Source organism: Oryctolagus cuniculus, chromosome 9 (genome assembly GCF_964237555.1).
Source record: "Oryctolagus cuniculus chromosome 9, mOryCun1.1, whole genome shotgun sequence".
NCBI lineage: Eukaryota > Metazoa > Chordata > Mammalia > Lagomorpha > Leporidae > Oryctolagus > Oryctolagus cuniculus.
In genome coordinates this window covers 102,208,797-102,231,787 of record NC_091440.1, presented here as the reverse complement: position 1 = coordinate 102,231,787, position 22,991 = coordinate 102,208,797, and the positions used below count along the sequence as shown (strand labels likewise).

Genomic DNA, 22,991 nt, shown 5'->3' with positions numbered 1-22,991 from the left:
ATAGAAACCCAAAGGAAATTAAATTGGCAAACAAAAAAGCTGTCTGCACCATAATGTTTATTGAGCTCAATTCACAATAGCGAAGACCTGGAATCAACCTAAATGCCCATCAACAGTAGACTGGATAAAGAAATTATGGGCTATGTACTCTATAGAATACTATACAGCAGTCAAAAACAATGAAATCCGGTCGTTTGCAACAAAATGGAGGAATCTGGAGCACATCATGCTGAGTGAAATAAGCCAGTCCCAAAGGGACAAATATTATATGTTCTCCCTGATCAGTGACAACTAGCTGAGCACCAAAAAGGAAACTTGTTGAAGTGAAATGGACACTATGAGAAATGGTGACTTGATCAGCCCTTGCCCTGTTGATGGACAACTTAATACTTTATCCCTCTTAGTATTTTTTTGTTTGTTCTATTTAATACTATTGGTTGAATTCGGTAATTAATACACAGTTATTCTTAAGTGTTGAAACTTAACTGAAAAGTGATCCCTGTTAAATATGAGTGGGAATAAGAGAGGGAAGAGATGTGGGTGAAATAAGCCAGTCCCAAAGGGACAAATATCGTATGCTCTCCCTGATCGGTGACAACTAACCGAGTGCCAAAAAGGAAACCTGTTGAAGTGAAATGAACACTGTGAGAAATGGTGACTTGATCAGTCCTTGCCCTGACTGTTGATGAACAACTTAATACGTTATCCCTCTTAGTATTTTTTTTGTTTGTTCTACTTAATACTTTTTGTTCAATACTGTAATCAATACACAGTTATTCTTAAGTGTTGAAACTTAACTGAAAAGTGATCCCTGTTAAATATAAGAGTGGGAATAAGAGAGGGAAGAGATGTGCAATGCGGGACATGCTCAAGCTGACTTGCCCCAAACAGTAGAGTTAGAAACATACCAGGGGATTCCAATTCAATCCCATCAATGGGATGGCATGTACCAATGCCATTTCACTAGTCCCAGTGATCAATTTCTGCTCACAATTGATCATAATGATAGGACCAAGAGCCAAAGGGATCACATAAACAAGACTAGTGTCTGCAAATACTAACTGATAGAATAAAAAAGGGAGAGAATGATCCATCATGGGAGCGGGATGCACAGCAGACTCATAGAATGGCAGATGTCCTAAACAATACTCTGGCCTCAGAATCAGCCCTTAAGGCATTCAGATCTGGCTGAAAAGCCCATGAGAGTATTTCAGGCATGGAAAGCCAAGACACTCTGGCAAAAAACAATTACCTAAATGAAGGATCTCTGTGCGTGAGATCCCAGTGGAAGGAACGGGTCATTCAAGAAGGAGGTACCTTTCTCTGAAGGGAGGAGAGAACTTCAACTTTGACTATGACCTTGTCTAAATAAGATCAGAGTTGGCAAACTCAAAAGGCTTCCATAGCCTTGGCAACTCATGACAAGAGCCTCGGGTCATTACTGATGCCATAAACAAGGGTGTGAATTTGTGAAGTCAACAACAGGAGTCACTGTGCACTTACTCCCCATGTAGGATCTCTGTTCTTAATGTGTTGTACAATGTGACTTAATGCTATAACTAGTACTCGAACAGTATTTTTCACTTTGTGCTTATATGTGAGTGAAAACTGTTGAAATCTTTACTCAATATATACTAAATTGATCTTCTGTATATAAAGAGAATTGAAAATGAATCTTGATGTGAATGGAAGGAGAGAGGGAGTGGGAAAAGGGAGGGTTGCAGGTGGGAGGGAAGTTATGGGGGGAAAAGCCATTGTAATCCATAAGCTGTACTTTGGAAATTTATGTTCATTAAATAAATGTTAAAAAAAGAAAAAAATAAATAAAATTTATGTGCATTAAAAATATAAAAAAAGAGACAAAGAAGGGCACTTTGTAATGATTAAAGGATCAATTCAACAGGAAGATGTCACTATTATAAACATATATGCACCTAGTTACAGGGCCTCTGGCTATAAAAGAAATGTTAAGGGATTAAAAGAGAAACATAGACTGCAATACAATAGTAATGGAGAACTTCAATACCCCACTTTCTGCAATGTACAGATCAACCAGACAGAAAAACAGCAATGAAACCACAGAGTTATTCGACACTAGAGACCAAATGAACCTAACAGATATCTACAGAACTTTTCATTCTACAGCCACCAAGTACACATTCTTCTCACCAGTGTATGGAACTTTCTCTAGGATTGACCACATGCAAAGTCATAAAGCAAGTCTCAGCAAATTAAAAAAATTAAGTCATACCACGCATCTTCTCTGACCAGAATACAATGAAGCTGGAAAAAAGCAACTCAGGAATCTCTAGAAAATATGCAAACACATGGAGACTGAACAACATTCTCCTGAATGAACAGTGAGTCATAGAAGAACTCAAAAGAGAAATAAAAAAATTCCTGGAAAAAAATGAAGATGACAATGCAGCATATCAAAACTTATGGGATACAGCAAAAGCAGTGTTAAGAGGAAAGTTCACACCAATTGGTGCCTACATCAAGAAATTGGAAAGGCACCAAATAAATGAGCTATCAATGCATCTCAAGGATCTAGAAAAAAAACAGCAAACCAAGGATAAAAGAAATAATTAAAATTAGAGATGAAATCAACAAAATTGAAACCAAAAATATGATACAAAAGATTAGCAAAATGAAGAGCTGGTTTTTTGAAAAAATAAATAAAATTGACACACCATTGGTCCAACTACTGATAAAAAGGATAGAGAAGAACCAAATCCATAAAATTAGAGATGAAAAAGTAGATGTAACAACAGGCACCACAGAAATAAAAATAATCATCAGAAATTACTACAAAGAGCTGTATGCCAGCAAACAGGGAAATCTGTCAGAAATGGATAGATACCTGGACACATGCAACCTACCTAAATTGAGTCATGAAGACATAGAAAACCTAAACAGACCCATAACCAAGACAGAAATTTAAACAGTAATAAGGCCCTCCCAACAAAGAAAGGCCCAGGACAGCATGGCTTCACTACCAGACTTTTAAAGAAGAACTAACTCTAATTCTTCTCAAATTATTCAAAGCAATTGAAAGGGAAGGAATCCTCTCAAATTCTTTCTATGAAGCCAGCATTACCTTAATTCCTAAACTCAAAAAAGATGCAACAGAGAAAGAGAATTACAGACCAATTTTCCTAATGAACATAGATGCAAAAATCCTCAAGAAAACATTCGCCATCCTTGTAGGAATGGTTCAACATTTGCAAATCAATCAATGTGATACATCACATAAAACTGCAGAACAAAAGCGATATGATTATGTCAATAGATGCAGAGAAAGCATTCAATAAAATACAACACCCTTTCATGATCAAAACTCTAAGCAAATTGTTTCTTATATTCCTCAACAGAATGAAGTCAATTTATGACAAGCCCATGGTCAGCGTCATATTGAATGGGGGAAAGTTGAAAGCATTCCCACTGAGATCTGGTACTAGACAGGGATGCCCACTCTCACCATTGTTATTCAATAAGTCTTAGAAATTTTAGCCAGAGCCATTAGGCAAGTAAAAGAAATCAAAGGGATACAAATGGGGAAGGAGGTAGTCAAACTATCCCTACTTACAGACGACATGATTCTATATAAAGGGGATCCAAAAGACTCCACTAAGAGACTATTGGAACTCATAGAAGAGTTTGGTAAAGTAGCAGGATATAAAGTCAATACACAAAAATCAATAGCCTTTGTATAAACAGAAAAGGCCAAGCTGATATTGAGCTTCTAAGATCAATCCCATCTCACTAGTCAAAGTGAATGGCCATAATTGATCATAATGATAGGATTAAGTGTCAAAGGGATCACATAAGCAAGACTAGTGTCTGCTAATCCCAGTGGAAAGAATGGGCCATCAAAGAAGGAGGTACCTTTCTCTGAAGAGAGGAGAGAACTTCCATTTTGACTATGACCTTGTCTAAATAAGATCAGAGTTGGCAAACTCAAAAGGCTTCCATAGCCTTGGCAGCTCATGACAAGAGCCTAGGGTGATTACTGACACCATAAACAAGAGTGTCAATTGTTAAATCAACAACAGGAGTCACTGTACACTTACCCCCCATGTAGGATTCTGTTCTTAATGTGCTGTACATTGAGATTTAATGCTATAAGTAGTACTCAAACAGTACTTTATACTTTGTGTTTCTGTGTGGGTGCAAACTGTTGAAATATTTACTTAATGTATGCTAAACTGATCTTCTGTATATAAAGAGAATTGAAAATGATCTTGATGTGAATGGAATGAGAGAGGGAGCGGGAGATGAGAGGGTTGTGGGTGGGAGGAAAGTTATGGGGAGGAAAAAGCCACTGTAATCCAAAGGCTGTACTTTGGAAATTTATATTTATTAAATAAAAGCTAAAAAAACATTCCCATTCACAATAGCGACAAAAATATCAAATACCTTGGAATAAATTTAACCAAGGATGTCAAAGATCTCTACAATTAGGTCTACAAAACATCAATGTGATACCAATCAAAATACCAAAGACATTCTTCTCAGATCTAGAAAAAATGATGCTGAAATTCATATGGAAACATAGGAGACCCCAAATAACTAAAGAATCTTATAAAGAAAAACAAAGCTGGAGTAATCACAATACCAGATTTCAAGACATACTACAGGGCAGTTATAATCAAAACAGCCTGGTACTGGTACAAAAACAGATGGATAGACCGATGGAACAGGATAGACACACTAGAAATCAAGGAAACATCTACAACCAACTTATATTTGACCAAGGATCTAAAACCAATCCTTGGAGCAAGGACAGTTTCTTCAACAAATGGTGCTGTGAAAACTAGATTTCCACATGCAGAGTATGAAGCAAGATCTCTACCTTACACCTTACACAAAAATCCACTCAACATGAATTAAAGATCTAAATATATGACCTCATACCATGAAATTATTAGAGCACATTGGGAAAGCCTTGTAAGACATTGGCACAGGTGAAGAGTTCGTGGAAAAGACCCCAGAGGCACAGGCAGTCAAAGCCAAAATTAACAACAAGGATTACATCAATTTGAGAAGTTTCTGTACTGCAAAAGAAACAGTCAGGAAAGTGAAGAGGCAACCAACAGAATGAAAGAAATTATTTGCTAACTATGCAACTAATAAAATACTAATAACCAGAATACACAAGAAATTCCACAACAACAAAGCAAACAGCCCAGTTAAGAGATGGACCAAGGACTTAAACAGATATTTTTAGAAAGAGGAAATCTAGGCAAGATGGCGGAATAGGAAGGGAGCACACTGATAGTCCGGGGAGAGACAGTTTAATAAAAGTGGAGATACTGCAGGTTCAAGGAAGAGTAGGGGAGGAAACAGCAGAAGAAACTCTTCCAGAACGCGTGATTCACAGCGTACCTGCGTGGAGAGCGTGGGAGCCCACAGTTCGGGACACCAGCGGCAGACTCAACACACCAGCGCTGGAACGCGAGGTGAGCCGAACCTCAATAGCCCGAGACACCGGCAGGCAAGCGGAGAGAGGAGACTAGAGGGAACGACCCCCGGTGGGGGAAAGTTCACCAAGCTAACTGGAAGAGAGAGAGAGAAAAAAAAAAAGGTGACTGGTACGGACACAGGTTTCTCTCTCTCCGCTCACCTCTCAAGGGCGAGCCAGACAAAGAGCAGGCGCCATCTTGGACATACGTCATAAGCAGAGCGACCTCAGGTCTGCACCGGCCCTGAGCCTAGCAGAAAAACCTGACTCTGGGCGGGGCGAATTAACAGGAGATTAGGACCTAGTAAAGTTGTGGTGCTACTGAACTGAGACTGTGAAAAAAGAGAAGGTGGGGGAGAGAACTCATGGAATTCACGTGAGTACTCTCCAGAGACGCTACAATTCCGTAACTTTGGCAACCCAGTGGGAGTCTGAAGGAGAATTTGAGCCCACTCTGAGGGCAGAGCAGATTCCCTGTGTGGTCCCTTGGGAAAGAGCTTTCGCTCTCTGGGTCCTGGGGTATATCATTTGCCTGCTAACTACCTCCAACTTCGTTCAGCTGTGCAGAATTACTTCCCTTTTGAATCAAAAAAAGAAAGAAAGAGAGAGAGAGAGATCTACCACGCCTAACCTGGGAGTGTCACCTTTGGCACACCAAACAGAGCTCTCAGGCCACACCCATCTCAAGCCTCTAAGGCTCCATCAAAAACAGACAGTCCACTTAATCTAGAGTCATAGTATAACAAAAAAAGCACCACAGTGAAGAAACCAAATATCTCCAATATGCCAAATAACAAACGCAAAAACCGAGGTAATAAAAACAAGGAAGTCAACATGACGCCCTCAAATGAAAAAGACACCCCAATTCAAGATTATGAAGATGATGACATAGAAGAAATGCAAGAAGCAGATCTCAAAAAATTGATAAGAACATTAAGAAGTTCTCAAAAACAAATTCTTGAACTACAGAAATCCTTAATGGACAAGATAGAAAATCTCTCTCGTGAAAATGAAATATTAAGGAGGAATCAAAATGAAACGAAACAACTAGTACAACAGGAAACTGTGATAGTGACGAGAAATCATAACGAAGTGAAGAATTCAATAGATCAAATGAAAAACACAATAGAGAGCCTTACAAACAGAATGGGTGAAGCAGAAGAGAGAATATCGGACTTAAAAGACAGAGAACAGGAAAGGATACAGTCAGACCAAAGAAAAGAAGAGGAAGTTAGAAATCTAAAACATATTGTTGGGAATCTTCAGGATACTATTAAAAAACCCAACATTCAGGTTCTAGGAGTTCCTGAAGGCATGGAGAGGGAGAAAGGATTAGAAGGCCTTTTTAGTGAGATATTAGCAGAAAATTTCCCAGGTTTGGAGAAGGACAGAGAAATCCTAGTACAGGAAGCTCACAGAACCCCTAATAAACATGACCAAAAGAGATCATCACCACGACTCGTTGTAATTAAACTCTCCACAGTGAAACATAAAGAAAAGATCCTAAAATGTGCACGAGAGAAACGTCAGATTACTCTCAGAGGATATCCAATCAGACTCACAGCTGACTTCTCATCAGTAACCCTACAAGCTAGGAGGGAATAGCCAGATATAGCCCAGGTACTAAGAGAGAACAACTGCCAGCCCAGAATATTATATCCTGCAAACCTATCATTTGTGAATGAAGGTGAAATAAAGACTTCTCATAGCAAACAGAAATTGAAAGAATTTGTCGCCACTCGTCCAGCCCTGCAAAAGATGCTTAAAGATGTGTTACACACAGAAACAAAGAAACACGGTCATCAATATGAAAGAAGGTAAAGGAAGGAAACCAAGGAAGGAAAGCTCACAGCAAAAGATCACAGGGAATTCAAAGCATATATTAGAACTTATCTTTGGCAATGGCAGGGCAAAGTTACCACTTATCATTAGTCACATTGAACGTGAATGGCCTGAACTGTCCAGTTAAAAGACACCGATTGGCTGATTGGGTTAAGGAACAAAACCCATCTATTTGCTGCTTACAAGAAACACATCTTTCCAACAAAGATGCATACAGACTGAAAGTGAAAGGCTGGAAAAAGATATACCATGCCAACAGAAATGAAAAAAGAGCAGGCGTAGCCATGTTAATATCGGACAACATAAACTTTACCACAAAAACTGTTAAGAGAGACAAAGAGGGACACTATATAATGATTAAGGGATCAATACAACAAGAAGATATAACAATTATCAATGTATATGCACCTAACTACAGGGCACCGGTTTATCTAAAAGATTTGTTAAGGGACTTAAAGGGAGACTTAGACCCCAATACAATAGTACTGGGGGACTTCAATACTCCACTCTCAGAAACAGACAGATCAACAGGACAGAAGATCAACAAGGATACAGTAGATTTAAACGACACTATAGCCCAAATGGATCTAACAGATATATACAGAACTTTCAATCCTACAGCTAAAGATTTTACATTCTTCTCAGCAGTACATGGAACCTTCTCTAGGACTGACCACATACTAGGCCATAAAGCAAGTCTCAGCAAATTCAAAAGAATTACAATCATACCATGCAGCTTCTCAGACCATAAAGGAATGAAGTTGCAAATTAGCAACTCAGGAATCCCTAGAGCATACGCAAACACATGGAGATTGAACAACATGCTCCTGAATGAACAATGGGTCATAGAAGAAATTAAAAGAGAAATCAAAAATTTTCTGGAAGTAAATGAGGATAACAGCACAACATACCAAAACTTATGGGACGCAGCAAAAGCAGTGTTAAGAGGAAAGTTTATATCAATAGGTGCCTACATCAAGAAATTGGAAAGGCACCAAATAGATGAGCTTTCAATTCACCTCAAGGACCTAGAAAACCTACAGCAAACCAGACCCAAATCTAGTAGGAGAAGAGAAATAATTAAAATCAGAGAAGAAATCAACAGGATTGAATCAAGAAAAACATTACAAAAAAATCAGCCAAACAAGGAGCTGGTTTTTTGAAAAAATAAACAAAATTGACACCCCATTGCCCAACTAACAAACAAAAAGAAAAGACCCAAATCAATAAAATCAGAGATGAAAAAGGAAACGTAACAACAGACACCACAGAAATAAAAAGAATCATCAGAAATTACTACAAGGACTTGTATGCCAGCAAACAGGGAAACCTATCAGAAATGGATAGATTCCTGGACACATGCAACCTACCTAAATTGAACCAGGAAGACATAGAAAACCTAAACGGACCCATAACTGAGACAGAAATTGAAACAGTAATAAAGGCCCTCCCAACAAAGAAAAGCCCAGGACCAGATGGATTCACTGCTGAATTCTAGCAGACATTTAAAGAAGAACTGACTCCAATTCTTCTGAAACTATTCAGAACAATCGAAAAAGAGGGAGTCCTCCCAAATTCTTTCTATGAAACCAGCATCACCTTAATTCCTAAGCCGGAGAAAGATGCAGCATTGAAAGAGAATTACAGACCGGCCGGCGCCGCGGCTCACTAGGCTAATCCTCCGCCTAACGGCACCGGCACACCGGGTTCTAGTCCCGGTTGGGGCGCCGGATTCTGTCCCAGTTGCCCCTCTTCCAGGCCAGCTCTCTGCTGTGGCCAGGGAGTGCAGTGGAGGATGGCCTAGGTGCTTGGGCCCTGAACCCCATGGGAGACCAGGAAAAGCACCTGGCTCCTGGCTCCTGCCATTGGATCAGCGTGGTGCGCCGGCCGCAGCGCGCCAGCCGCGGCGGCCATTGGAGGGTGAACCAACGGCAAAAGGAAGGAAGACCTTTCTCTCTGTCTCTCTCTCTCACTGTCCACTCTGCCTGTCCAAAAAAAAAAAAAAAAAAAAAAGAAAGAGAGAGAATTACAGACCAATATCCCTGATGAACATAATGAACATAGACACAAAAATCCTCAATAAAATTCTCTCCAATAGATTGCAACAACACATCAGAAAGATCATCCACCCAGACCAAGTGGGATTTATCCCTGGTATGCAGGGATGGTTTAATGTGCACAAATCAATCAATGTGATACACCACATTAGCAGACTGCAGAAGAAAAACCATATGATTATCTCAATAAACGCAGAGAATGCATTTGATAAAATACAACACCCTTTCATGATGAAAACTCTAAGCAAACTGGGTATGGAAGGAATATTCCTCAATATAATAAAAGAAATCCATGAAAAACCCACGGCCAACATCATATTGAATGGGAAAAAGTAGGAAGCATTTCCACTGAAATCTGGTACCACACAGGGAAGGCCACTCTCACCACTGCTATTCAACATGGTTGAAACGGTGACTTGATCAGCCCTCACCCTGACTGTTGATGAGCAGCTTAATATGTTATCCCTCTTCGTATTTTTTTTTTGTTTGTTGTACTTAATACTTTTGGTTGAATACTGTAATCAATACACAATTATTCTTAAGTGCTGAAACTTAACTGAAAAGTGTTCACTGTTAAATATAAGAGTGGGAATAAGAGAGGGAAGAGATGTGCAATTTGGGACATGCTCAAGCTGACTTGCCTCAAATGGTGGAGTTAGAAACATATCGGGGAATTCGAATTCAATCCCATCGAGGTGGCATGTACCAATGCCATCTCACTAGTCCCGGCGATCAATTTCAGTTCACAATTGATTGTAATGATAGGACTAAGAACCAAAGGGATCACATAAACAAGACTAGTGTCTGCAAATACTAGCTGATAGAATCAAAAAGGGAGAGAATGATCCAACATGGGAAGTGAGATACACAGCAGACCCATAGAATGGCAAATGTCCTAACAGCACTCTGGCCTCAGAATCAGCCCTTAAGGCATGCGGATCCGGCTGAAATGCCCATGAGAGTATTTCAGGCATGGAAAGCCAAGACACTCTGGGGGGGGGAACCTAAATGAAAGATCTCTGTGAGTGAGATCCCAGTGGAAAGAACAGGTCATCAAAGAAGGAGGTACCTTTCTCTGAAGGGAGGAGAGAACTTCCACTTTGACCATGGCCTTGTCTAAAAATGATCAGAGTCAGTGAACTCAGGGGGCTTCCATAGCCTTGGCAGCTCATGACAAGAGCCTAGGGTGATTACTGATGCCATAAACAAGAGTGTCAATTTGTTAAGTCAACAACAGGAGTCACCGTGCACTTACTCCTCATGTAGGATCTTTGTCCTTAGTGTGCTGTACATTGAGATTTAATGCTATAACTAGTACTCAAACAGTATTTTTCACTTTATTTTTCTGTGTGGGAGCAAACTGTTGAAATCTTTACTTAATGTATGCTAAACTGATCTTCTGTATATAAAGAGAATCAAAAATGAATCTTGATGTGAATGGAAGGGGAGAGGGAGTGGGAAAGGGGAGGGTTGCGGGTTGGAGGGACGTTATTGGGGGGAAGCCATTGTAATCAATATTCTGTACTTTGGAAATTTATATTCATTAAATAAAAGTTAGAAAAAAGACTTCTATAGCCTTGGCAACTCATGACAATAGCCTAGGAAGATTACTGACACCATAAACCAGTATGACAAACTGTTAAGCCAACAACAGGAGTCACTGTGCTCTTAACTTCCACGTGGGATCTCTGTCCTTCATGTGTTGTCCAATGTGAATTAATGCTATAACTAGTACTCATACAGTATTTTACACTTTGTGTTTCCGTGTGGGTGCAAACTGTTGAAATCTATACTTAATATATACTAAATTGATCTTCTGTATATAAAGAGAATTGAAAATGAATCTTGATGTGAATGGAATGGGAGAGGGAGCGGGAGATGGCAGGGTTGCGGTTGGGAGGAAAGTTATGGGGGGGGGAACCAATGTAATCCAAAAGCTGTACTTTGGAAATTTATATTTGTTAAATAAAAGTTTAAAAAAAAAGAAAGAGGAAATCTAAATGGCCAACAGACACATCAAAAAGTGTTCAGAATCACTAGCTGTCAAGGAAATACATATCAAAACCACAATGAAGTTTCACCTCACCCCAGTTATAATGGCTTTCATACAGAAATCAACCAAAAACTAATTCTGGTGAAAATGTTGGGGGAAATGTACCTAATCCGCTGTTGGTTGGAATGTAAATTGGTAAAGCCACTATGGAAGACAGTATGGAGATACCTCAAATATCTGAATATAGACCTACCATATGACCCAGCCATCCCACTTCTGGGAATTTTCTCAAGGGAATTGAAATCAGTAAACAAAAGAGTTATCTGCGCATCCATGTTTATTGCAGCTCAATTCACAATAGCTAAGACATGGAATCAACCTAATTACCCATCAAGCAAAGATTGGATAAAGAAATTATGGGATATGCATACTATGGACTACTATACAGTGGCAAAAAATGAATCTGGTCATTTGCAAAAAAAAAAAAAATAGATGAACCTGGAAAGCATCATTCTTAGTTAAATAAGCCAGTCCAAAGGGACAAATACCATATGTTCTCCCTGATCTGTGAAAACTAAAAGAGCACCTAAAACTAAATCTCTAGAAGTGAAATTGACACTTCCTAGAAGGGATGAGTTGAGCTGCTGTTGTCTTGACTGTCAAGGAAGATTTTCAGTTTTTTTCTTCATACTATTTGTTGAACTCTTTACTTAACATGGAGTTAATCATATGTGTATAAAGTCAATTGAAAATAGATCTCACTAAAAAATAAGAGTAGGAATAAAAGAAGGAGGAGGGACTTTGTAACTGTAAAGCTGTATACATTCCTACAGACTTACTTCTAAGGGTACAGTTTAAAAAACTTGTCATGGGATTCCAAATTCCATCAAGCTTAGTGGTAAAAATGCCATCTTAATTGTTAAAGTGATCACATTAAGTGTTAAAATCAATGTATAGATAGGATTAAGTGTCAAGGTGATCATTTAAATAGGATCAAGTGCTTGGTAATATTAATAGGTAGAATTAAAAAGGGGAAAATGTTACAACATGGGAAGGAGTCTACACAGCAGATTCAGAATGACAATCACTTTGGGTAACATTCTGACCTCAGAATCAGCCATTAAGTCTTTTTTTAACTTTTATTTAATGAATATAAATTTCCAAAGTACAGCTTATGGATTACAATGGCTTCCCCCCCCATAACTTCCCTCACACCCACAACCCTCCCCTCTCCCGCTTCCTTTCCCCTTCCATTCACATCAAGATTCATTTTCAATTCTCTTTATATACAGAAGATCAATTTAGCATATATTAAGTAAAGAATCCAACAGTTTGCACCTACACAGAAACACAAAGTGAAAAATACTGTTTGAGTACTAGTTATAGCATTAAATCACAATGTACAGCACATTAAGGACAGAGATCCTACATGGGGAGTAAGTGCACAGTGACTCCTGTTGTTGATTTAACAAAATCACACCCTTGTTTATGGTGTTAGTAATCACCCGAGGCTCTTGTCATGAGCTGCCAAGGCTATGGAAGCCTTTTGAGTCGCTGACTCTGATGATATTTAGACAAGGTCATAGTCAAAGTGGAAATTCTCTCCTCCCTTCAGAGAAAGGTGCCTCCTTCTTTGATGACCTGTTCTTTCCACTGAGATCTCACTCACAGAGATCTTTCATTTAGGTCCTTTTTTTTTTTGCCAGAGTGTCTTGGCTTTCCATGCCTGAAATACTCTCATGGGCTTTTCAGCCAGATCTGAATGCCTTAAAGTCCTTAAGTCTTCCTAGTCTGGCTAAAAAGGCCATGAGAGCCTTTCAGGCATGGAAAGCCAAGACACTGTGGCAAAAAATGCTCTACATGAAAGATCTCTGTGAGTGAGATTCCAGTGGAAAGAAGTGGCCTTCAAAGAAGGATGTACTTTTCTCTGAAAGAAGGAGAGAACTTCTACTTTGCTTATGGCCTTGTCTAAATACCAATCGAGTTTGTGGTCTCAAAAGGCTTCAATAGCCTAGGCAGCTTTTGTCCAGAGCTTTGGGTGGTCACTGATGTCATACATAAGAGTGTTAATTGTTAAAATAACAACAGGAGTCACTGTGAACTAACTCCCCATGCAGGATCTCTGTCCTCAAAGAGTTGTATTATGATAGTTAACTGTAAAGCTAGTTCTCAAAGTTTGTGTGTGTGTTGAAATCTTTACTTAGTATAGAGTTGGTCTTCTGTGTACATAGTTAATTGAAAATGAATCTTAATGGAGAATGGGACTGGCAAGGGAGAAGGGAGGAAGGGAGGGAAGAGGAAGCAAGGTGGGAATGTAGGTGGCAGGGTGGGTATGGTGGAAAGAATAACTATATTACTAATGTACTTATGAAATTGTATTTCTTAAAAAATAAATTAGAAATATGAAAAGAATAGATTTCATGTAGTTTACAGATATAATTCTTATAACGATACTTTCTTCCCTCCCATTACTTTTTTTTGAATTTTTGTGATAGCACATTTTTAATTTACTTTATATTCAAAGGCTGAATGCTGCACTAAATAAACAGTTTGAGAAATGAAAAGGAAAGAGACTACTGTTGAGCAGGCATGTAGACAAGGGCTATAAACAACAATGAAATCCCAATCTGTAAATTTCACCCATCTACATTATTTTTTAAAAGATTTATTTTATTTTATTTAAAAGACAAAGTTATGGAGAGAGTTAGAGACAGAGAGAGAGGTCTTCCATCCACTGGTTCATTCCCCAGATGGCTGCAATGGCCAGAGCTGTGCCAATCCGAAGCCAGGAGCCAGGAGCATCTTCCAGGTCTCCCATGTAGGTGCAGGAGCCCAAGGAGTTGGGCCATCTTCTACTGCTTTCCCAGGCCATAGCAGAGAGCTGGATTGGAAGAGGAGCAACTGGGTCTAGAACTAGTGCCCATATGGGATGCTGGCGCTTCAGGCCAGGGCTTTAACTCCCTGAGCCACAGCGCCGGCTTCCTATTTTTTAATACTGTACATATTAGCTATCATAAACCATGGAAAACATGTTGTATTTGTCTTTTTTTGGATCTTCCTTATTTCATGAAACATGATGATTTTTTGTTGTATCCATTTGATTGGAAAAATCAGGATGTCATTTATTTTATGGCTAAGTAGGATTCCAAAACAGGTCATTTTTAAATTATAAAATGTACTCAATATATGCAGAAATAAAAAAGCAGCATTTGAAATTAATTGAGGTCAGTGCAATTCTACTTTTTGGAATCTGTTTAAGTTGTTTGACACTCTTGCTGAATGAAAATAGGTGGTAGGAAATACCTGCCATTTGACTATATGAAGATAAGATTTACTCATGCTTGGATTTGGGGATAGATTTGAATCCATCATTGCCTTGGCACAAGTCAAGTACTACATAAAAGGTCAAATGCAGTGTCAAATCCAAAACCTCAGAGCAAAAGGGATCAGTCCTCAACAGAACAGTAACAACAATGTGAAACTTTAGAATATGTCAGTATTAATACTGTTGAAATAATATGTTGAGGATGTAGAATAACACTCAGAATTCCTTCTAATATATACATATAATTCCTTATATATATATCAATATGGGAGACCAGGATAAGTACCTGGCTCCTGCCATCGGATCAGCGTGGTACACCGGCCGCGGCGGCCATTGGAGGGTGAACCAACGGCAAAGGAAGACCTTTCTCTCTGTCTCTCTCTCTCACTGTCCACTCTGTCAAAAAATAAAAAATGTGTAAAATCATGGATGTTTTTTATATTACCTAACTGGTTTATGGCTTTATACATTTTATGAACCAAATGAAAACTGAATCTCTATTCCACATCCCTTATCTCTAAGTAAGACAACATCTGTTCTTATTTTCAAGATAGAGTTTTACGTGATCGTAAATTTCTTAAGCCACAATCAAGGAAATCATGTCATTAATTTTGGATGTTGTCTCCCTTCATCTTGAACATAAAATATCAGCAGATTTAATATTGTCATTCATCATCTAGTCAAACACTTTACATGTTCTTCAGACCAATCAAATTGGTTTCTCAACACTTTTCATGCCAACAAAACAATTTGTGGAATTAGTAGATCTCATAATCTATTTTTTCCTTGCCACACCAGACTTCTGGTTGCCATTTGGATTGTATTTAAAAGATGGGGAGGGGCCAGTGCTATGGTGTAGCTGGTAAAGCTGTCTCCTGCAGTGCCAGCATCCCATATGGGCACCAGTCCCAGTCCCAGCTGCTCCACTTCTGATTCAGCTCTTTGCTATGGCCTGGGAAAGCAGTCGAAGATGCCCCAACTCCTTGGGCCCCTGCACCCACATGGGAGACCTGGAAGAAGCTCCTGGCTCCTTTGTGGACAATTGGGGAGTGAACCAGCGGAAGGAAGAACTCTCTCTCTGCCTCTCCTTCTCTCTGTGTGTAACTCTGACTTTCAAACAAACAAATAAATCTTAAAAAAAAGAAGTTGGTAAAATATTGTTGTTTCATGGGCTGAGTCATCTGAGAGATGAGGAGACAGGCTGTTGTCTATAGGGCATTCCTGTCTGCCCTGGAGGTGGCATAGGATGGACTTGGGTGAGTTGAAGCATTATGGGAGGAGTTACTAGAGATTGTTGCAACAGTTGTTTGATTTGAATAAATCTGTGTGTGTAGGAGCAGTACCAGAAGTAACAGCACCAGATCGAGTCTGCCCACTGTTTCTCTGTCCATGTCTGTTTTGTTGGTGTGTGGGGATTGGTGGGCTCTGGGTGAGTGCAAGTGAGATTTCATTTCCTTTTGTGTATATTCTATAGCCATTTTCCTTTTTAAAAAATATTTATTTGAGCAGGAGCAAAGATGGAAGTGGAGAAAGAGAGAGAGAGATTAAAAATTGAGCAATTTTAAGTTTCTGAGCGTCTCCTAACATTGCTTTTTTCTCACAAAAGCGTAATAAAGGTAAACACCCAGGTATCTTGTTTTTAATCCCCTGAAAGTAAGTGGGAGCGTGCTTCAACTCTTAGGTGACCTTTTCATTTTAGTTCAATTTGCTTAACTGATACTCTTCCTTTGTGTTATTCCATGAGGGGTTTTCCAATTATACCAACCCATGATAACTTTCACTTTTTTTTTGCTGAGAATTTTATTTTCTCAGTTGGATGAGCAGCTCCCAGAAGGTAGTGGTCAGGCTTCAGATATCTTGTGTAATCCAGAATTGGGCTAGTTCTCAGGTTTTTTAGGCAGTATCATAATGGGATCTCTCTTTGTGTTTGGGATGAGAAATAGGGAGCTTATGGACCTTGAGAAGAAACATACACAGTGCTCCTGGCAGAGAGAGATTAGGCATGAAGGCACCCGGAGATGGCAGGTAACAAATCTTGGCACAGACTATGGGGAAATAGTAGCAACTTACCAGTGGGTCTCCATTGGTCACCTTAGAGAAAGCCCAGTTTAGATCAGGAGTTGGGATCATTGTGTGATTGGGAAATGGTACTGGGCAGAGTTATCCCTGTGACAATGGGCTGGGAATCTGGAAGAATTGAATTGAAGCATAAGAAGGGTTCTAGGACAAGGTGCTCTTTTGAAAGGTGGAGAGAGTGAATCAATCTAAATTATTTGAAATATGTTGTGTTTGTGTAGTGGGCTAGGAATGAGAAGATGCTACCTCAAAGGAAGTTCCATTTATGAACAGGCCAGGTGAAATTATGGTCTAATTCCTTGGATCTCTCTACAATTTGCTTGCAGAGTTGCTGCCGAAGACCGGGGAACATATTCTGATGGTATTTGGAGCAACACACTGCCTGATGTTCTGTTTAGCTCAGAAGGCAATACCACCCTCATCTTGGAGGATAAACTGTTGCCTCCACTGGCACATGCAACTGGGGAGATATTCCCATGATCCACTGGACACAGTTCCTGACATGACTGCACCATGACAGAGGATCCTAGGAAAGAGCCTCAGATATTTCTTCAGGAAAGCACATTCTTTCTTGGTACTTCAATGTAAATGTTTCTTTGCAAAGTAAAATCCCTTTGTTACAGATGTGGTTCAAATGCACAGGTGCTGTTCCCGAATATCTGTTTGGAAATGTACGTTTCCTGGTCTACCTTGCAAATCTAGTGTTCTACGTTTAATGGAGCTGTGACAGAGGAAGTGATTTGATATTCTTTTTTTATTAAAAATATTTTATTTATTTATTTAGAAGCAGAGTTACAGACAGAGAAAGGGAGAGACAGAGAGAAAGGTCCCCCATCCACTGGTTCACTCAACAAATGGCCACAACGGCTGGAGCTGTGCATATCTGAAGCCAGGAGCCAGGAGCTTCTTCCAGGTCTTCCACGCGGGTGCAGGTTCCAGGCACTTGAGCCACCTTCTACTGCTTTCCCTGGCCATAGCATAAAGCTGGATTGGAAAAGGAGCAGCCAGGACTAGAACTGGTGCCTCTGTGGGATGATGGTGCTGCAGGTGGAGGCTTAGCCCACTATACCACAGCGCTGGCCCCTTGAGATTTTTAGTTCTCAAACTGTATGTCAGAGAGGATTGGCCAATCCCCATGCAGACTTCAACACTCTGAATCTAAGGTGTGACTTCATAATTGATCACCTAGAAGGCAACAGAGCTGCAGAGGAGAATTCCATATCCTCTTCCACATCCCAATGGCAGAGGTTGGGCCAGGGGTCAGTTTGTTCCCCAATGGCACTCCTTGGCTTTATGCCCTGTTTGCTATGCTATTTGTATTTTTTCTCTTTGTCATGTTCTCTCCCTTTTTACTTGAGATAGATCAACACATAAAGAAATGTAAGTGCTATGGCAGGCCTTAAAGGACAAGGGAACTGTAGTGAAGCAATGCGTATGGAGGGTTAGGGATGTTATCTGTGTTAATATGGGGGACAAGAAAACAATACCTGCTCTTTTCTGGTCTCCAAGGCCCAATGATCCAGTGTTGGGAGATCTTAGGTTTTGTAGTATTATGTCTGATGTGTTCTTGGGGACACAGATCAGGGATAGGTTATTTATAATATGCATTCATGATATTCTTTTGTTTTTTTTTAAAGATTTATTTATTTAAGGTGGAGATACAGAGACAGAGGAGGGGAGAGAGAGAGGGAGAGGGAGAGGGAGAGAGAGAGGGAGAGGGGGAGAGAGAGAGAGAGAGAGAGAGAGAGAGAGAGAGAATCCGCTGGTTCACTTTCCAAATGGCCTGGGTCTGGGTCTGGGATTGGGCCAGGTGGAAGCCAGGATCCAGGAGCTTCTTTTGGGTCTCCCATGTGGGTGCAAGGGCCCAAGTTGGGCCATATTTTGCTGCTTTCCTAGGTGCATTAGCAGGAAACTGGATTGGAAGTGGAACAGTTGGGTCTTGAACTGGCACCCATATGGGATGCCAGCACTGCTGGCAGCTTAACCTTCTGTGCCACAGCACTGGCCCCTTGTGGTATTCTTATAAAGCAGTAGGAAGAATCCCAGCCCCTGACTAAGCTGATGGTAACTCCCTGGGATAAAATATAGAGAACCCTGTGGAAACTGGGTACATGTGAGGGAGCATCCAGATTATGGCATCTGATTCCATGTTCTTTGTCCTAGTCCTGTTCCGATGCAGATGTTCTCTGCATAGTGCTATGCACAAGGACAACGAAAACAATGAGATAAAGATGGAGCGACTGGAAAATCCCAGTGAGTAGTATTCTTTTCCCTTTATTTCTGTATTCTTTTGGCCATAAGCTACAACTCTATACACTTTCCCATGCTCAATTCTTGTCTCAGTGAAACAGTCTCTTCATTTTCTGCACAAAACACCTCCTTCCTGAAAGCTTAGCCTAGGAGCTCTGAGCCTTCTGTTTAGAGAGAAAACTTTTCAAGCAGAAACTTGGTTTTGAGCCCTCGTTAACTAATTGTGGTTGAAAAGCTTCTCTTTGGTCATAATTGTGATGATTTTCTTCTTAGCAAGATTGCATTTCAAGAGACTTGGTGACTAAGATGCTATTTTGGTATCATTTTTTTTTTCATTCTAGAAAATGAAAAGGAAGGCTACTCTACTCCAGGAAGTGGTTATAAATTTGCTTTTGAGATACGCATAAGGGCAAAAGGACTTTTTGGAGATGAGATCATCATCTAAACAGCCTGAGGCATTTGAAAGGTGACAGGCTGACTAGTGATTGGGCATAATTCCTTCAGATTATGTATATTGTTTGACTTGTCTCTACCTTGTTTCTACACTTAAGATCAGCTCTATCTTCCTTTTATGATTCACAAGTGACATTACAGAGAGGAAATGATTCTTTTTTAATTTTTTATTTAATTAATACAAATTTCATATGTACAGCTTTTAGGGATATAGTGTTTCTTCTCCTCATTCCCGCCCTCTCACCCCTACTCTCATCACACCTCCTACTCTCTCTCCCATTCCATTTTCCATTAAGATTTGTTTTTAATTGACTTTATACACAAAAGACCAACGCTATATTAAGTCGAGATTTCAACAGTTTGCACCCACACAGACACACCAAAAAGTACTGTTTGAAGACAAGTTTTACCGTTAATTCTCACAGTATACCTCATTGAGGACAGAGGTACAACATGAGGAGTAAGTGAACAGTGACTCCTGTTGTTGCTTTAACAATTAACACTCTTATTTTTTATGTCAGTGACCAGAAACGGTTCTCTTTACCCACGTAATCATTCTCTCTGCATCAACATATTCTGTGGGTACTCTGACCAGGTTTCCCCTCACACAAAATGGAAATTCTAGTTTGTAATACATATTTGAATACATATTTGGATTTGGTAACTTTTTTTCGGTTATTAACACAAGGGAAGAATAATACTATATACTTGAATTTGTCACATCTCCAACATAGCCAGGGTATACAACAGTTTCAACTATAGACAACCAGAATGTCTAGCTTGACACTGCCATTATGTAATGCAGGATATTTAATCACTATGAGAATATATAATTGAATATTGTAGCTGGATAAGTTAATTTCCCCCAAATTCACATGAAATCACTGCTGCTCCCATTTGTGCAAATGTCTTTACTGCTCCAATTCATTCTCTACTTCCTCTCTCTGTTAATGTTCTTTTTTTAAACTTTTATTTAATGAATATAAATTTCCAAAGTACAGAATATTGATTACAATGGCTTCCCCCCCATAACGTCCCTCCAACCCGCAACCCTCCCTTTATCCGCTCCCTCTCCCCTTCCATTCATATCAAGATTCATTTTCGATTCTCTTTATATACAGAAGATCAGTTTAGCATACATTAAGTAAAGATTTCAACAGTTTGCTCCCACACAGAAACATAAAGTGAAAAATACTATTTGAGTACTAGTTATAGCATTAAATCACAATGTACAGCACATTAAGGACAGAGATCCTACATGAGGAGTAAGTGCACAGTGACTTCTGTTGTTGACTTAACAAATTGACACTCTTGTTTATGACATCAGTAATCACCCTAGGCTCTTGTCATGAGCTGCCAAGGCTATGGAAGCCCCCTGAGTTCACTGACTCTGATCATTTTTAGACAAGGCCATGGTCAAAGTGGAAGTTCTCTCCTCCCTTCAGAGAAAGGTACCTCCTTCTTTGATGACCCGTTCTTTCCACTGGGATCTCACTCGTGGAGATCTTTCATTTAGGTTCCCCTCCCCCCAGAGTGTCTTGGCTTTCCATGCCTGAAATACTCTCATGGGCATTTCAGCCGGATCCGCATGCCTTAAGGGCTGATTATGAGGCCAGAGTGCTGTTAGGACATTTGCCATTCTATGGGTCTGCTGTGTATCTCACTTCCCATGTTGGACCATTCTCTCCCTTTTTTATCTGTTAATGTTCTTGAATGTCTTGATTACCTTTAGAGCCCAAATTCAGAAGAACAATGGCCTTAAGATGATGGTTTCAGTGGGGTCGAATGGTGGCTTTGTCTGAAAGTTTCTGTGCCAGCAACAGAGAGGGTACCTTTTCCCATGGAGGGGTAAAGAGATGCAGGCTTACTATCTAGATCCTCTTATAAATGACCAAGGGAAGGTGAAGGGTGTGCAGATATTCTTTCTGAGTGTTCAGACTCTGAGTGGGCTCCTGTACCTCTCACACATTAATTTTTCCTTAAGGTGTTTTTGGTCATTTCTCTGTGTCCTCACAGAGGCTGGGTGATTTTTGGTGGGTTTCATGGGCTGTGCCTTCCTTGACTCTGCGTCTACAGTCTCTGATGTGCCTGTATTGTGCTACTATGAATGAATCCCCCCAATTTGACAGATATTCCCTTGGATTTGCCACCTGATTTTTGTGGTAACTCTATATGTGAACCAATGTGTTGGGAGTCTGGTGAGTTGCTAAAATATGGACATTTTGGTGACATTTTCCTACTTTAGGATGATCATTGCTTCTAATACAACAGATTCTATATATATATATATATACACATACATATACAATATACATAATTTCTTAAGAGTGGGGATAGTATTATTTCAGGTTTTCTCAGGAACTCACAAAATGTTAAAACTGAAACAGTAGATCTGATATAGAATATATATTTTAGGTATAATATTTTTATATATTTTTTTCTGTGTGATATGAAATGTGTGGGATCTTTGGGCTTTTTATCAAGCAACAGTGCTCTGTTACGGATGATCTATAAAGGCTAGGATTATCTGCACAGATAATTTAGGAATAAGAACAAAATCACAAAGAAAGTTGTCATTGAAGATAAATATGCTGGAGCTGTTTTACTCCCTTCCATTTCTTGTGTATTTTGCTGGAAAAATAATGTTCTCTAGTGAAAAGTATTTCCCAGATTATGGGGTCAAGAGTCATATGGTTCTGCCCTAATGTGATTGCTCTAAATGTCTGATGATGGTGCAGAGATTTTTTAATCACTTCTATTGTTTCTGCTGTGAAACACAAGTGTTGCTATTCAGCTGAGTCATGGGTATAACCAAGCAATTTTATTGTTGTTTCAGGTTGTCTTCTTGAGTCACCAAGAAGAGAAGATCTGGCAGGGAAGGAAGATGGGATAGGAAAAGATCCCTCGATATTTGTAAAGGTAGCAAGAGAGCCTAGGAATTGTGAGGCTAAACACTGCACTCTGGGCCATCAGTTTGAGAGTGGCTGATCCTGGAAGGAATCACTTATGCCATCATATCCTAGCCAGGAGGGCAATTCTGAGACCCTCATTATCCATGTTTACACTGAAAAAAATAAATATTTTGAGACTCTCAAACCAGGAAATTTTTGTTGAATTTCTAACTCCTTTCACTCAGTTGAATATAGTCCTAGTACATATCTCAAACAGATTTCCTCATTCCAGGTGAAATCCTGGACAATGACTTATTCTAGCTTCTGCTTCTTAAGAAATTTGTGGTGTCATTCTTTCACTGGAAGAGGAGCTCATGACCACTGTATGACTAAGCAAATTCTGAAACCAGGGCCACAATTGGTCTCTTCCTCTTTCCACTCAAGATGGTCACACAGCAATATCACCTGCATGCTCTAAAACTTTCTGCTCAAGTTGTTTTGTTTTCTGATATAATTGCCATGCTCTTCAGTTTTACAGTGGAACATGGTTTCATGTCGACAGATGCACAGGAAGCGAATTGCTAGAGATTTTCTTTTTCACCTAATGCTGAAGTACCTCTCAAATATTATTTCTTTTTAT

At 39.6% G+C, this 22,991-nt stretch overlaps 1 long non-coding RNA gene across 1 annotated transcript in view; it reads left to right on the top strand.

Moving 5' to 3' along the window:
* The window catches only part of LOC138843854 (uncharacterized), a 44,263-nt gene extending 21,921 nt beyond the window's left edge, over positions 1-22,342 (top strand). The window contains exons 2-4 of the long non-coding RNA XR_011378964.1: positions 17,084-17,331; positions 18,921-19,010; positions 22,297-22,342. This is a non-coding gene — a long non-coding RNA (uncharacterized lncRNA). The remainder of the gene's footprint in view (positions 1-17,083; positions 17,332-18,920; positions 19,011-22,296) is intronic.
* The last annotated feature ends 649 nt before the right edge of the window (positions 22,343-22,991 follow it).